Source organism: Girardinichthys multiradiatus, chromosome 24, assembly GCF_021462225.1.
Source record: "Girardinichthys multiradiatus isolate DD_20200921_A chromosome 24, DD_fGirMul_XY1, whole genome shotgun sequence".
Classification (NCBI taxonomy): Eukaryota; Metazoa; Chordata; class Actinopteri; order Cyprinodontiformes; family Goodeidae; genus Girardinichthys; species Girardinichthys multiradiatus.
Window position 1 is genome coordinate 23385178 of NC_061816.1, and position 16429 is coordinate 23401606.

At 41.3% G+C, this 16429-nt stretch overlaps 8 non-coding genes across 8 annotated transcripts; all 8 read right to left on the reverse strand.

Annotated features, from left to right (window-relative positions):
- Positions 1 to 1653: 1653 nt before the first annotated feature.
- LOC124861982 lies at positions 1654 to 1817 on the reverse strand. The gene has a single exon (XR_007036815.1). It is a non-coding gene; the product is annotated as a U1 spliceosomal RNA (small nuclear RNA).
- An 8852-nt stretch (positions 1818 to 10669) lies between these two features.
- On the reverse strand, positions 10670 to 10833 carry LOC124862026. The gene has a single exon (XR_007036854.1). It is a non-coding gene; the product is annotated as a U1 spliceosomal RNA (small nuclear RNA).
- Positions 10834 to 11433: 600 nt separating this feature from the next.
- Positions 11434 to 11597, reverse strand: LOC124862002. The gene has a single exon (XR_007036832.1). It is a non-coding gene; the product is annotated as a U1 spliceosomal RNA (small nuclear RNA).
- Positions 11598 to 12197: 600 nt separating this feature from the next.
- LOC124862003 lies at positions 12198 to 12361 on the reverse strand. The gene has a single exon (XR_007036833.1). It is a non-coding gene; the product is annotated as a U1 spliceosomal RNA (small nuclear RNA).
- Positions 12362 to 13168: 807 nt separating this feature from the next.
- Positions 13169 to 13332, reverse strand: LOC124862037. The gene has a single exon (XR_007036864.1). It is a non-coding gene; the product is annotated as a U1 spliceosomal RNA (small nuclear RNA).
- Positions 13333 to 13932: 600 nt separating this feature from the next.
- LOC124862020 lies at positions 13933 to 14096 on the reverse strand. Its single transcript, XR_007036848.1, has one exon. It is a non-coding gene; the product is annotated as a U1 spliceosomal RNA (small nuclear RNA).
- Positions 14097 to 14903: 807 nt separating this feature from the next.
- LOC124862030 lies at positions 14904 to 15067 on the reverse strand. Its single transcript, XR_007036857.1, has one exon. It is a non-coding gene; the product is annotated as a U1 spliceosomal RNA (small nuclear RNA).
- A 599-nt stretch (positions 15068 to 15666) lies between these two features.
- On the reverse strand, positions 15667 to 15830 carry LOC124861994. The gene has a single exon (XR_007036825.1). It is a non-coding gene; the product is annotated as a U1 spliceosomal RNA (small nuclear RNA).
- Between the last annotated feature and the right edge of the window lie 599 nt (positions 15831 to 16429).

Sequence of the window (16429 nt, forward strand, 5' to 3'; positions counted from 1 at the left end):
ATACACATACACAATATACAAGTCCTGCACAGTGGTCAGACGGATTTTAAGCCATTCTTCTTGCAGGATAGTGGACAGGCCACTATGTGAACCTGGTGGAGAAAAACGTTTCCTGACTCGCTCCTCCAAAACACCCCAAAGTGGCTCAATAATATTTAGATCTGGTGACTGTGCAGGCCATGGGAGATGTTCAACTTCACTTTCATGTTCATCAAACCAATCTTTCACCAGTCTTGCTGTGTGTATTGGTGCATTGTCATCCTGATACACGGCACCGCCTTCAGGATACAATGTTTGAACCATTGGATGCACATGGTCCTCGAGAATGGTTCGGTAGTCCTTGGCAGTGACGCGCCCATCTAGCACAAGTATTGGGCCAAGGGAATGCCATGATATGGCAGCCCAAACCATCACTGATCCACCCCCATGCTTCACTCTGGGCATGCAACAGTCTGGGTGGTACGCTTCTTTGGGGCTTCTCCACACCATAACTCTTCCGGATGTGGGGAAAACAGTAAAGGTGGACTCATCACAGAACAATACATGTTTCACATTGTCCACAGCCCAACATTTGCGCTCCTTGCACCATTGAAACCGACGTTTGGCATTGGCATGAGTGACCAAAGGTTTGGCTATAGCAGCCCAGCCGTGTAAATTGACCCTGTGGAGCTCCCGACGGACAGTTCTGGTGGAAACAGGAGAGTTGAGGTGCACATTTAATTCTGCCGTGATTTGGGCAGCTGTGGTTTTATGTTTTTTGGATACAATCCGGGTTAGCACCCGAACATCCCTTTTAGACAACTTCCTCTTGCGTCCACAGTTAATCCTGTTGGATGTGGTTCGTCCTTCTTGGTGGTATGCTGACATTACCCTGGAAACCGTGGCTCTTGATACATCAGAAAGACTTGCTGTCTTGGTCACAGATGCGCCAGCAAGACGTGCACCAACAATTTGTCCTCTTTTGTACTCTGGTATGTCACCCATAATGTTGTGTGCATTTCAATATTTTGAGCAAAACTGTGCTCTTACCCTGCTAATTGAACCTTCACACTCTGCTCTTACTGGTGCAATGTGAAATCAATGAAGACTGGCTACCATGCTGGTCCAATTTAGCCATGAAACCTCCCACACTAAAATGACAGGTGTTTCAATTTCATTGTCCAATCCCTGTATGTATCTGAATTTTTTGAAGTGCCTTGAGACGACATGTGTTGTGAATTGGCGTTATATAAATAAACTGAATTGAATTGAACTGAATATCACTCACTTAAAAAAAAACAGAAAACTCCCCACACTGTCAAGCCAACAGTCCACTGACACACAGGGCAAAGTCTATCATGAAAACTTGATGTGTTCTTGGCCATCCTATTTTTCAAGCAAAAGTACACCAAGCCTTCGTGATGTCACAGTTGCATGTCTTTACCGCTCCTCCGTGTGTTTGGTGTAAAAAAGCTAGGTTAATGGTATCAGCTAAGAAGCTTCCTCCATGTAACTGAAGGAAATCCAAGCTTCCCAGACAATAGTTGAATCCGAAAAATGACTGACATGTTATCCTTCTTATGCTGGGGAAACAAAAGAAGCCATTAGTTTCCCCTATAGAACATGACAGGACCATAACTAATTAAGTTAATAGTTTCGGATAAACAGAACAATCAAGGAAGAGCGCGAACGCAGTCCCCCACTGCCACAAATTATGCAGTCGAGATTCCCACATTTGGGGAATTCACAAAGGTCAGAACTGCCGGGGTGCAATGGCTGAGCTTCGCTCTGGGTGAAGCACCTTATTGATCATGGTATCTCCCCTGCCAGTGAACCAATTCAATTTCAATTTTCAAAGTTTTATTTTTTCTTTTCAAAACCACAATACAATCAAAAAGGATGACAGATTACAACAATAGAGAACAGAAAGCTCTCATTGGACAAGGTTATATACAATTATTCCAATACATTTCTGGCATCTTCCATAGTCTTCATCTTTCCTCATGATTTTTGCTGTCGAAGTCTTTCAACATGTAATCACTTAACAAAGTTACTACGCCTTTAACCACAGTTTTTGCTGGTATCTCATATTTTCTAAAGACTAAAACATTCCTTGCCTTCCATAACATATCTTTGATACAGTTAACTAGAGCCCACCAGCGATGATCGTTTAATGTCCAGTTTTCATCCAGCAATCCATAAATAATCCTTTCACATGATAAATATCTGTTTAAGTCATACAACCAAGGGGATAACAGTCCTGTTGGACCACTTGTTTGCTGAGGATTGGATTATCTGCACGTTGTTGGACGTCACTGTGCCCCTCCAATGGCATCGGCCATTTTGTACCCAGGACAGCCCGCTCCTACATATCCCATCGAGCATTGCGACTGATAAGACTGGGCGTCCCCAGTCTGACGTCACAGGGTGCTATATAGGAGGCGCCCATGTTTGAAAAGCCGCCTTCTGCTGGAAACCGATCTGGTGATTGAAGCGCGTCACTTTAAGAGAAGAACTCTGTGAAGAGTTTAATTCATTCTCTCTCGTTGGACAACGAACCATTCATAACTGAAGTCTGTGGACTAAGAAGGCCAGAGATTTCACTTTGCCGATCGAAGACGTGAGTTAACACGTAACTGGAGACATGGAGCTTCGGAGAGACGAACCGCTACCATGTTTCATTTTCAAGTCGACTTTGATGGTCAGATCATATTTTTCCTTTTTGTCAAGAAGACAAGAGGAGTGTTAATACTTTGTAGTTTTTGCACTGCAGAGTGTGACCTACCCTTACCGCAAGTATAACTGACTGTGTCGTTTCCTTACCTCTGAGTTGACTAAATAATACCTATCAACCTCTCATGTTGGCCACTCCAAAAAAAGGCAAACATGGTTTTCCGAAGTGATACAAGTACTTTAAAGGGGACTGGGAGAGTAGTAGCTAAGTGAGCAAGGGAGCTAATAACTTCCGCTTTTAACACTAAGACTTTACCACTAAAAGAGAGATCTCTGTCCTTCCACTGGAGGAGTTTCGCTTGGATATTAGGCAATTTTGTTTTCCAGTTCTTTTCCTCCATATCTTTTCCTATATACACACCTAAGATTTTTATTGTTTCACTTTGTTCCAAGAGCCCCCACTGCTCTTTTTTCTCTCTCCAATTAAGGTATAAGATTTCGCTTTTCTGGTTGTTAACTCTCATTCCAGAAGCACAAGTAAAAATATCACAAGTCTTCAAAACACTATTAATAGATGTATTATCTGAGATCGTCATAGTTAAATCATCCATATACATTGTAAATTTTCCCTCTTGGCCGTTACTACCAGGGGGGGAGGGTCCCACAATATAGGGATTTTGTCGCAACGAACATGCCAGAGGTTCCATAGCTAAAATAAACAAAATCGGGGACAAGGGGCAACCTTGTCTCACCCCCGATTTGATCTTGATTGGAGGTGTAAGCCTGCCGTTTACCAATACAGCGCTGGCACAATTATTGTATAGGAGATGAATCCATTTTTGAAAATTCCCACCAAACCATAATTTTAAAACTTATTTTAAATATGTGTGACTTACACTATCAAAGGCATTTTCCAAGTCAATCCCCAAAATGAAGAGTTTAATTCATTCTCTCTCGTTAGACAACGAACCATTCATAACTGAAGTCTGTGGACTAAGAAGGCCAGAGATTTCACTTTGCCGATCGAAGACGTGAGTTAACACGTAACTGGAGACACGGAGCTTCGGAGAGATGAACCGCTACCGTGTTTCATTTTCAAGTCGACTTTGATGGTCAGATCATATTTTTCCTTTTTGTCAAGAAGACCAAAGGACAAAGACTGACCGTTCCCCTGAAGTTAATTGTGGACGCACAATTAACTTAACCCCACTTTTCCTCCCTTGAATTCCCTCACTCGGAAGAAGACGACACAAGTAAAACCCATTTCTTTTTTTTATTTCTTTATTAGAAGGCCTGGGCAGGGTCAGAGGTTGTAGAAGCAATCAGAATCGCAGGTTAGGATCTCATGTGTTCTGAATAATATGTGCATGTAACCTTGCTTGTTGAAACTTTGATGTGTTATGTAATATCGGGATCCGCCGTGTTCCCCAGAGCTGTTTGTGTTTACTATCTGCAAGTTGCAAGACTGGACTGTTAAAACGACCTCATGGTAACATTCTCCATTTTACCTTTGTCTTCAATCTCACTGTGCTAGCTTGCCGCCAAAAGTTATCAATCCTTTGTGGTCAGGAGTTAGGGGGACGTTTTATGATCAGAAGATCATAAAGGACAGTCGGAGCTGCGCTCCAACCCCCACCACTCGCCACCACTCATATTCCCCTCTCCCTTCGTCTGTAGTGCCATAAACTGCTGGTTGACTCAATACATACCCACTACCGTTTGTTGATTTTGCTTATTTAGATGTGTTACCCCTGTGTTTGTAGAATTTTGCATGTTGAGTAGGTGAAAATTAATAAATATTCACATAGATAAAGAGAGAGCGTTTGGTGTTTCATTGTGTGCAAAAAGTGATGTGTCAGTCAAAATAAGGTTCAAGTTCCACACGTTTCGGCAGAAACGGTCGATTAAACAGTGACATCTCCGGAAATAGTTATTAACTATTACGGAGTATTTAACGGTTATAATTGTCAGAGGCATTGAGCCACAATTACAACACCAGAAACATCTCTGGTCTCGATTCGTAAATGAGGATTTATGGTTAAGAAATTGATTTTGTCAGATTATGATTTGTAATTATAATTATTGATCAAGATTATTCAATCAATAATCATACTCCCAACAGTCCCCAAACCCTTTGAGCAAAAACACATTTCCAAAAAAGATGTTGGACCAACTCTTCATCCCCACAATATCTTCTTGGGCATTGTGAACTCTTTGTACAATTTCTGTTTTTAGGGAACACTCTGGTCGGCAAGCATTCGTGTACAATTTGCCACGCAAGATCTTTATGCTTGTTGAGAAGAAACCTATTACTCACATTACTCCAGATCTTTTTTTGGGACTCCTCATTATATCTTCCAACTGTAGACAAAACATTGGGGGGCGATAGTCTTTCCTCTACTATCATTCGCGACAATTTCTCTGTGGGGAAGTGCTGCAAGCCGACATCCAAGGCCTGAATAACATTTTCATAAATTGGAGGACATGTATCAGAAAAAGGAGTATTTAAAGGGACTCGCTGACCCCAAGCTCTTAGTATTGTGCGACCAACCCAGAATCTGGCAAAGAAAGGCCATATGGATTCCGATTGTTTCTCTAGACATGCCTTTATAATCGGTGTTACGAACATAGCTTTTAGTTTTCCTTCAATGTTGGGGACTGCTTTCCCTCCATTTTTCAGGGATCTATATAAAATCTTCATGTTTAACCTCTGTTAGGGTTTTTATGACTTTTTATATTGTTTATCACTTGTGTCTGCTCTAAGTGCCTTCTTCCCCCACATGTCATAGACAAAGAGATAAGAGAGAAGGGTGAGTTATGCAAATATCAGCAACATCTAGGGAGTGGCACAAATCCTCACTCCTTTCTCTAAAATCAAGACACATGAACCCTAACCTTTCTGACCCCACACACACACACACACACACACACACACACAACCACCTTGAATGTTGTTTGAACTGTGTGTGAGCAAGCATGTATAAATAAAGAGGAGGAGTGTTAATACTTTGTAGTTTTTGCACTGCAGAGTGTAACCTACCCTTGCCGCAAGTATAACTGACTGTCGTTTCCTTACCTCTGAGTTGACTAAATAATACCTATCATTAATTTGGTCCTTCGGAGCCGGATATTATAAGAACTAAACTGATTTTATCTTTCTTTGCAGTGACTGGCGGATCTTGAATCTTGGCTGAATAGAGGGGCCATAAAGAAAGATGACATTTATCATTTGGGAAATAAGCCAATATTACCAAATAATTTATACAAGACGGCGGCCCATGCGACACACGGGGTTTCCCATGTGTCGAGAGGGGGAATGATACACTTAGTAAATCTACATTTCCACACCATAAATTTTTCTGACTATGCAAGAAACTTTTGTAGATCATGTATTATTTGCTGCAAACATAATCCACAGGGGAACATGAGACCCAAAAGAGGCCAGTTCCCAGCAGCAATCCATCCCTTTCACACGATACACATGGATTTCATAGAGTTATCATGGTCAGGGGGAAAGAAATATTGTTTAGTGGTCATAGATGCATTTTCGAAGTGGGTTGAGATGTATCCTGCAAAACACTGTGATGCGCTCACAGTGGCGAAGAGTTTAGTGACACATTACTTCCCTACATATGGTATCCCACAAAACATTAAGATCAGATAATGGGACTCATTTTGTAAATAATGTAATAGAACTGTGCTCTAAAGCATTAGGGTTTCAGTTAAAAAACCATTGTTCTTACCACCCACAATCTGCTGGGCTGGTTGAACGAACAAATGGAACAATAAAAAATAGATTAAGGAAAACAATGGAAAAAACAGGGAGGCCATGGCCTGAATGTCTATCTCTGGTTAAATTATGGATGAGAATAACTCCAAATCAAACTGGTCTCACTCCATTTGAAATAGTACATGGCAGACCTTTTCCATTGCCATCAGAAATGGATGACATAGGAAAAGCACAGCAGGAAACATCATTAGCTGAATGGATGAGTAGGATGTTACAAACAAAAGAAGTACAGTTGTCCAGTAGTCTGCCAGTAAATTCTGCTCCAATTTCACAGGAGAACCTGAGGCCTGGGGACCTGGTCCTGATTAAGACACTTCACAGAAAGGACTGGAGCACCCCCTGCTGGAGAGGGCCATACCGTGTTCTTCTGACCACACCAACAGCTCTGAAAATCGCAGAGAGACCATCCTGGATCCACAAGAGCCACTGTAAGCTAATATCACCGTTACAGGAGCCAAACCAACCGACAGGGTAACAGGGGAATGACCGGGTACAAAGGGGTTTGATCCATATGGTCTAACATCTCAAACCGGCGAAGAAAACAACTGACCTGTGCCCAATTTAGCATGGCTTTCTGTGACGTGTGGACAGGACTGATAAGCCTGAGCTTAAACCTGGTAGCAGGGCTCTTTCTCTGTTTAAGACAGGATCCACAGGATGTAACATCACACGAGAAGAGATGACAAGATGAACACTGGACCCAAAAAGCAGATGATTATGATGACGTGTTGTAAATGAATATATCTTCAATGCCTGAGTGTATTCATACTTGTACTTCATAAAATGACCTTATAGCAGAAAATCGAAAGAAGTTGCTGTTTAAGTGAAATGAGAAAAAGTGCAATGATGATATGAACAAGGCTTGTTTTAATTCTTTTATTTTTTATTATTATTACATTTTGTTTCTTTGCTTTATTATATTGTTTCACTCTGCCATGATTGGTGGTTGCCTAGGGCGGAGGAACCGTGTAAGTGTTTCCCATGAAATAATCTGTTTTCTGTCCTGTGGGTTTGTGCTTACACAGAGTGTTTCATTTTACATGTATTTACTCATGACTTATTCGTGATAAAACAGGGGGGAACTGTTAGGATTTTTATTACTTTTTATATTGTTTATCACTTGTGTCTGCTCTAAGTGCTTTCTTCCCCCACATGTCATAGACAAAGAGATAAGAGAGAAGGGTGAGCTATGCTATTATCAGCAACATCTAGGGACTGGCACCAATCCTCACTCCTTTCTCTAAAATCAAGACACATGAACCCTAACCTTTCTGACCCCACACACACACACACACACACACACACAACCACCTTGAATGTTGTTTGAACTGTGTGTGAGCAAGCATGTATAAATAAAGAGGGAGGAGTGTTAATACTTTGTAGTTTTTGCACTGCAGAGTGTCACCTACCCTTACCGCAAGTATAACTGACTGTGTCGTTTCCTTACCTCTGAGTTGACTAAATAATACCTATCAACCTCTCATGTCGGCCACTCCAAAAAAAGGCAAACATGGTTTTCCGAAGTGATACAAGTACTTTAAAGGGGACTGGGAGAGTAGTAGCTAAGTGAGCAAGGGAGCTAATAACTTCCGCTTTTAACACTAAGACTTTACCACTAAAAGAGAGATCTCTGTCCTTCCACTGGAGGAGTTTCGCTTGGATATTAGGCAATTTTGTTTTCCAGTTCTTTTCCTCCATATCTTTTCCTATATACACACCTAAGATTTTTATTGTTTCACTTTGTTCCAAGAGCCCCCACTGCTCTTTTTTCTCTCTCCAATTAAGGTATAAGATTTCGCTTTTCTGGTTGTTAACTCTCATTCCAGAAGCACAAGTAAAAATATCACAAGTCTTCAAAACACTATTAATAGATGTATTATCTGAGATCGTCATAGTTAAATCATCCATATACATTGTAAATTTTCCCTCTTGGCCGTTACTACCAGGGGGGGAGGGTCCCACAATATAGGGATTTTGTCGCAACGAACATGCCAGAGGTTCCATAGCTAAAATAAACAAAATCGGGGACAAGGGGCAACCTTGTCTCACCCCCGATTTGATCTTGATTGGAGGTGTAAGCCTGCCGTTTACCAATACAGCGCTGGCACAATTATTGTATAGGAGATGAATCCATTTTTGAAAATTCCCACCAAACCATAATTTTAAAACTTATTTTAAATATGTGTGACTTACACTATCAAAGGCTTTTTCCAAGTCAATCCCCAAAATACATAGAGGATGCTTCCGTTCTTTACAATAAAGATAGCTGTCTCTTAAAAACCCTAGGCTATCTGTTATTTTACGTCCTACTACTCCACAGGTTTGTTCCATCCCAATTAAGTTTCCCACAACTGACTGTAGTCGAACGTATAAAGCTTTGGACAATATTTTGACATCAACCCCAAGCAGAATTAATGGTCTCCAATTTTTCAAATCTTTCTTAGAACCTTTTTTGAATAAAAGTGAGATCATACCTTTATTAACCGATATTGGTAGTTCTCCCTTCTCAAAAGCTTCCTTATAGAATCGAAGGAGTGGGCCCTTAAGTTGCTCCCAGAAAGTGTGATAGTATTCTTTAGGTAGTCCGTCAAGACCTGGTGATTTGTTACTCTGCATACTTAACATGGCTGTAGTTATCTCAGAGAGGGTCAAGTCAGTGTCTAAGCATTCTTTATCTATTATTTCTAATCTGGAATTAACTTTAGAGAGCAAAAGGAACATCTCCTCATTTGAGATGTTTTGGTTCTCATACAATTTCTCATAGAAGGAAAAAACCTCCGTGACAATTTGCTGGGAGTCTTTTATCTCTACACCGTCCTCGTTAACTATTCTATCTATAAGTGTTTTGGATTTTATCATCTTCCTAAAAAAATATCGAGTGCATTTTTCATTCTCTTCAAAATGTTTCACTCTACTCCTAATTAAAAGCCCCTTGCTTCTTTCATTCAGCGCCGTCATCATTTCCTTCTTAAGTTTGGCAATCTCCTCACTCACTTGAAAACCTGCTTTGAGCAGTTGATAATACCTTTGTAGTCTTGCTTGTTTCCTCTTTTGCCACTGTCTTCTCACCCCTGCCATTCTTTTCCCTTCCTTAGTGAAGAAAAACTTGGTTCTCTGTTTTAAGTCTTCCCACCATTCACCAACTGAGTCATATAATGAGATTAAAGTGACCCATTGTTGTAACTTGTGTTTATACTTTGACACCACACTAGCGTTACTCAGTAAACTGGTGTTCAATTTCCATATTCCGGGATCAAGTCGTATGGGATTTGCTATATTAAGAACACAAGTCAGCATGTGATGGTCGGAAAAAGGGAAGGGGTTCACCGTGCATGAGACCGGTATGATCTTATGAGATGTAAAAACAAAGTCTATTCTAGAAAAATATCTTCCATTTGACCAGGTATACCCTGGTTGCGATGAGTGGAGGTGCTTATACACATCAGTGAGCCTACAATCATCCATAAGGTTCCTCAACACCTGAGATCTAATATCAGGCTTTGTTGCTGTGCTGTCCCCTAATATCGTAGCTCTTTTTTCCAAGATGCAGTTGAAATCACCTGCGAGTATTACATGTCTTCTGTTACATAGAAAGGATTGAAGGGATTGCAATAAAGACACCTGTTCATGTATGTCAATATGGCCATAAACGTTGAGCAGTCTAATTTCATACCCATTTTTGTTCACATCAATTAATAAAACTCTACCTTCTATAACGGTCTCAACCCTCTCTACTTGGAAAGATCTGTTGTTAAACAACACTCTGACCCCTGAGGATCTGTTGTAATTATCACCTGAACAAAAAGATTGGCCATAAGGCCAGCGTTGGTGAAACTGGACATAGTTCTCCATGAAGGGGAAAGCACATTCTTGTAACAAAAAAATGTCACCTCCGCTATTGTGTAAGTAATCAAATACGGATTGACATTTAACCCTGTTAATTAAGCCTCGAGTATTAATTGACGATACTTGAAGTGAAACCATTCCCACTTAAGAGATAAAAGGGGAACCAATAGTCCAAAAGCATCACCACCAGCTCAACTCCATATACAAGCGTCGCTGCAGCTTTTTTAAACAGCTAGATAGGGTGTTTTGTTACTTTGTTTTTCAGTTACTGTTGCTCAGTGTTCAATGCCATTAACTCTTTGGCTACATATTCAGGACCCTGCTAAAAATGGAAGAAAGATTAAAATGAGTGCATCCACAATTTTCCATAAACAGAATAATCAGGAGAAAGCGCGAACGCAGTCCCCCAGTAACACAAATTATGCAGTTGAGATTCCCACATTTGGGAAATTCGCAAAGGTCAGAACAGCCAGGGTGCAATGGTAGAGCCTCGCTCTGGGTTAACCATCTTCATGATCATGGTATCTCCCCTGCCAGGTAAGTATGACTAGTAAGGGGCTAAGACTAAAGCCTCATTTACTGGGTTTGAAAGCTAGCAAGTGGTGGCCAATGATGACAATCCCTGGCTGCCCAGATCAGAAGCAGTAGCTGTCAAGTTGAGGCATGCGCCATTTTCTCCTTTCACAAAAGGAGGTGGAGCCTAAAAGCTTCCTCAGGTCAGATCGGAGACACATATTGCAATGAGCACAAGCCACCCTAGTTTGTGGGACGTCATTATTTCCCCTGACACACAACTAATGGGATAAATGTCACACAATTCATAATTTATTTCCAATAAATCCATGACTATACAGGTATGAAAAGACATACTAGGTCAAACAATATTAACATCGACTGTCAGAGCCTAACAAAAAGGCAGGGAAACTACATATTCTCTAACCTGAGAAATCTTCCACACTTCGCTTATACAAGCGTCACTGCAGCTTTTTTCAACAGTTTGATATGGTGTTTTGTTACTTTGTTTTTCAGTTACTGTTGCTCAGTGTTCAATGCCATTAATTCTTTAGCTACATATTCAGGACCCTGCTAAAAACGGAAGAAAGATTAAAATGAGTGCATCCACAGTTTTTCATAAACAGAACAATCAGGGGAGAGCGCGAACGCAGTCCCCCAATAACACAAATTATGCAGTCGAGATTCCCACATTTGGGGAATTCGCAAAGGTCAGAACAGCCAGGGTGCAATGGCAGGGCCTCACTCTGGGTTAACCACCTTCATGATCATGGTATCTCCCCTGCCAGGTAAGTATGACTAGTAAGGGGCTAAGACTAAAGCCTCATTTACTGGGGCTGAAAGGTAGCAAGTGGTGGCCAATGATGACAATCCTTGGCTGACTAGATTGCAAGCAGTAGCTGTCAAGTTGAGGCATGCGCCATTATCTCCTTTCACAAAAGGAGGTGGAGCCTAAAAGCTTCCACAGGTCAGATCGGAGACACATATTGCAATGAGGACGAGACACCCTAGTTTGTGGGACGTCATTATTTCCCCTGACACACAACTAATGGGATAAATGTCACACAATTCATAATTTATTTCAAATAAATCCATGACTATACAGGTATGAAAAGACATACTAGGTCAAACAATATTAACATCGACTGTCAGAGCCTAACAAAAAGGCAGGGAAACTACATATTCTCTAACCTGAGAAATCTTCCACACTTCGCTTATACAAGCGTCGCTGCAGCTTTTTTCAACAGTTTGATAGGGTGTTTTGTTACTTTGTTTTTCAGTTACAGTTGCTCAGTGTTCAATGCCATTAATTCTTTAGCTACATATTCAGGACCCTGCTAAAAACGGAAGAAAGATTAAAATGAGTGCATCCACAGTTTTTCATAAACAGAACAATCAGGGGAGAGCGCGAACGCAGTCCCCCACTAACACAAATTATGCAGTCGAGATTCCCACATTTGGGGAATTCGCAAAGGTCAGAACAGCCAGAGTGCAATGGCAGGGCCTCACTCTGGGTTAACCACCTTCATGATCATGGTTTCTCTCCTGCCAGGTAAGTATGACTAGTAAGGGGCTAAGACTAAAGCCCCATTTACGGGGGCTGAAAGCTAGTAGGTGGTGGCCAATGAGGACAATCCTTGGCTGACCAGATTGCAAGCAGTAGCTGTCAAGTTGAGGCATGCGCCATTTTCTCCTATCACAAAAGGAGGTGGAGCCTAAAAGCTTCCACAGGTCAGATCAGAGACACATATTGCAATGAGCACAAGCCACCTTAGTTTGTGGGACGTCATTATTTCCCCTGACACACAACTAATGGGATAAATGTCACACAATTCATAATTTATTTCCAATAAACCCATGACTATACAGGCTGTCAAGTTGAGGCATACGCCATTTTCTCCTTTCACAAAAGGAGGTGGAGCCTAAAAGCTTTCTCAGGTTAGATCGGAGACACATATTGCATTGAGCACAAGCCACCCTAGTTTGTGGGATGTCATTATTTCCCCTGACACACAACTAATGGGATAAATGTCACACAATTCATAATTTATTTCCAATAAATCCATGACTATACAGGTATGAAAAGACATACTAGGTCAAACAATATTAACATCGACTGTCTGAGCCTAACAAAAAGGCAGGGAAACTACATATTCTCTAACCTGAGAAATCTTCCACACTTCGCTTATACAAGCATCGCTGCAGCTTTTTTCAACAATTTGATAGGGTGTTTTGTTACTTTGTTTTTCAGTTACTGTTGCTCAGTGTTAAATGCCATTAATTCTTTAGCTACATATTCAGCACCGTGCTAAAAACAGAAAAAAGATTAAAATGAGTGCATCCACAATTTTTCATAAACAGAATAATCAGGAGAGAGCGCGAACGCAGTCCCCCAGTAACACAAATTATGCAGTTGAGATTCCCACATTTGGGGAATTCGCAAAGGTCAGAACAGCCAGGGTGCAATGGCAGGGCCTCACTCTGGGTTAACCACCTTCATGATCATGGTATCTCCCCTGCCAGGTAAGTATGACTAGTAAGGGGCTAAGACTAAAGCCTCATTTACTGGGGCTGAAAGCTAGCAAGTGGTGGCCAATGATGACAATCCCTGGCTGCCCAGATCAGAAGCAGTAGCTGTCAAGTTGAGGCATGCACCATTTTCTCCTTTCACAAAAGGAGGTGGAGCCTAAAAGCTTCCACAGGGCAGATCGGAGGCACATATTGCAATGAGCACAAGCCACCCTAGTTTGTGGGACGTCATTATTTCCGCTGACACACAACTAATGGGATAAATGTCACACAATTCATAATTTATTTCCAATAAATCCATGACTATACAGGTATGAAAAGACATACCAGATCAAACAATATTAACATCGACTGTCAGAGCCTAACAAAAGGGAGGGAAACTACATATTCTCTAACCTGAGAAATCTTCCACACTTCGATTATACAAGCGTCGCTGCAGCTTTTTTCAACAGTTTGATAGGGTGTTTTGTTACTTTGTTTTTCAGTTACTGTTGCTCAGTGTTCAATGCCATTAATTCTTTAGCTACATATTCAGGACCCTGCTAAAAACAGGAAGGAAGATTAAAATGAGTGCATCCACAATGTTTCATAAACAGAATAATCAGGAGAGAGCGCGAACGCAGTCCCCCAGTAACACAAATTATGCAGTTGAGATTCCCACATTTGGGGAATTCGCAAAGGTCAGAACAGCCAGAGTGCAATGGCAGGGCCTCACTCTGGGTTAACCACCTTCATGATCATGGTATCTCCCCTGCCAGGTAAGTATGACTAGTAAGGGGCTAAGACTAAAGCCCCATTTACGGGGGCTGAAAGCTAGTAGGTGGTGGCCAATGAGGACAATCCTTGGCTGACCAGATTGCAAGCAGTAGCTGTCAAGTTGAGGCATGCGCCATTTTCTCCTATCACAAAAGGAGGTGGAGCCTAAAAGCTTCCACAGGTCAGATCAGAGACACATATTGCAATGAGCACAAGCCACCTTAGTTTGTGGGACGTCATTATTTCCCCTGACACACAACTAATGGGATAAATGTCACACAATTCATAATTTATTTCCAATAAACCCATGACTATACAGGCTGTCAAGTTGAGGCATGCGCCATTTTCTCCTTTCACAAAAGGAGGTGGAGCCTAAAAGCTTTCTCAGGTTAGATCGGAGACACATATTGCATTGAGCACAAGCCACCCTAGTTTGTGGGATGTCATTATTTCCCCTGACACACAACTAATGGGATAAATGTCACACAATTCATAATTTATTTCCAATAAATCCATGACTATACAGGTATGAAAAGACATACTAGGTCAAACAATATTAACATCGACTGTCTGAGCCTAACAAAAAGGCAGGGAAACTACATATTCTCTAACCTGAGAAATCTTCCACACTTCGCTTATACAAGCATCGCTGCAGCTTTTTTCAACAGTTTGATAGGGTGTTTTGTTACTTTGTTTTTTAGTTACTGTTGCTCAGTGTTAAATGCCATTAATTCTTTAGCTACATATTCAGCACCGTGCTAAAAACAGAAAAAAGATTAAAATGAGTGCATCCACAATTTTTCATAAACAGAATAATCAGGAGAGAGCGCGAACGCAGTCCCCCAGTAACACAAATTATGCAGTTGAGATTCCCACATTTGGGGAATTCGCAAAGGTCAGAACAGCCAGGGTGCAATGGTAGAGCCTCGCTCTGGGTTAACCATCTTCATGATCATGGTATCTCCCCTGCCAGGTAAGTATGACTAGTAAGGGGCTAAGACTAAAGCCTCATTTACTGGGTTTGAAAGCTAGCAAGTGGTGGCCAATGATGACAATCCCTGGCTGCCCAGATCAGAAGCAGTAGCTGTCGGTTGAGGCATGCGCCATTTTCTCCTTTCACAAAAGGAGGTGGAGCCTAAAAGCTTCCTCAGGTCAGATCGGAGACACATATTGCAATGAGCACAAGCCACCCTAGTTTGTGGGACGTCATTATTTCCGCTGACACACAACTAATGGGATAAATGTCACACAATTCATAATTTATTTCCAATAAATCCATGACTATACAGGTATGAAAAGACATACTAGGTCAAACAATATTAACATCGACTGTCAGAGCCTAACAAAAAGGCAGGGAAACTACATATTCTCTAACCTGAGAAATCTTCCACACTTCGCTTATACAAGCGTCACTGCAGCTTTTTTCAACAGTTTGATAGGGTGTTTTGTTACTTTGTTTTTCAGTTACTGTTGCTCAGTGTTCAATGCCATTAATTCTTTAGCTACATATTCAGGACCCTGCTAAAAACGGAAGAAAGATTAAAATGAGTGCATCCACAGTTTTTCATAAACAGAACAATCAGGGGAGAGCGCGAACGCAGTCCCCCACTAACACAAATTATGCAGTCGAGATTCCCACATTTGGGGAATTCGCAAAGGTCAGAACAGCCAGGGTGCAATGGCAGGGCCTCACTCTGGGTTAACCACCTTCATGATCATGGTATCTCCCCTGCCAGGTAAGTATGACTAGTAAGGGGCTAAGACTAAAGCCTCATTTACTGGGGCTGAAAGCTAGCAAGTGGTGGCCAATGATGACAATCCTTGGCTGACTAGATTGCAAGCAGTAGCTGTCAAGTTGAGGCATGCGCCATTTTCACCTTTCACAAAAGGAGGTGGAGCCTAAAGGCTTCCACAGGTCAGATCGGAGGCACATATTGCAATGAGGACGAGCCACCCTAGTTTGTGGGACGTCATTATTTCCCCTGACACACAACTAATGGGATAAATGTCACACAATTCATAATTTATTTCAAATAAATCCATGACTATACAGGTATGAAAAGACATACCAGATAAAACAATATTAACATCGACTGTCAGAGCCTAACAAAAAGGGAGGGAAACTACATATTCTCTAAACTGAGAAATCTTCCACACTTCGCTTATACAAGCATTGCTGCAGCTTTTTTCAACAATTTGATAGGGTGTTTTGTTACTTTGTTTTTCAGTTACTGTTGCTCAGTGTTAAATGCCATTAATTATTTAGCTACATATTCAGCACCGTGCTAAAAACAGAAAAAAGATTAAAATGAGTGCATCCACAATTTTTCATAAACAGAATAA